At 25.5% G+C, this 447-nt stretch overlaps 1 protein-coding gene across 1 annotated transcript in view; it reads right to left on the bottom strand.

Annotated features, from left to right (window-relative positions):
• Positions 1–447, bottom strand: part of LOC107577464 (voltage-dependent T-type calcium channel subunit alpha-1H-like) — a gene marked incomplete at its 3' end in the record, with an annotated part of 8,760 nt that overhangs the window by 4,612 nt on the left and 3,701 nt on the right. The window lies entirely within an intron of this gene.

Raw genomic sequence — 447 nt, 5'->3', positions numbered from 1 at the left:
AAATAAATTAATATGTTTATTCAGCAAAAATGCATTAAACTGATCAAACATGACACTAGACATGTATATTGTTACAAAAAATTACATAAAAAAAAATGCTGTCATAAAAACTATTCATCAAAATACTGAAAAAATGTATCACTGTTTCCACAAAAATAATTAGACTATATTTATTTTTGTGTTTTATTTTCAAATAATCAAATAAATTATTCCTTGCTGATCATAAAAATCTTCTTTCAATACATTAAAAAAATCCCTAAACTTTTGAACAGGAGTTTATATTAATGCATTTAGTTGTGAACTGCCTTTAAAGCGAAACAAAACGTATTGCAGTTGTTTTCTCCTCATTTCGTGAAATCCATGAGAACAGATCTATGCTGAAATGTCAATTTAAGAATACTACCAACTAGTGAAATTACAGTCTAGAAAATATACTGTATTTCTGCA

This window comes from Sinocyclocheilus grahami, unplaced genomic scaffold (genome assembly GCF_001515645.1).
Source record: "Sinocyclocheilus grahami isolate Dianchi unplaced genomic scaffold, SAMN03320097.WGS_v1.1 scaffold6135.1, whole genome shotgun sequence".
Taxonomy (NCBI): domain Eukaryota; kingdom Metazoa; phylum Chordata; class Actinopteri; order Cypriniformes; family Cyprinidae; genus Sinocyclocheilus; species Sinocyclocheilus grahami.
Note: the sequence above shows the minus strand (reverse complement) of the source record. Positions and strands in the feature narration are given on the sequence as shown.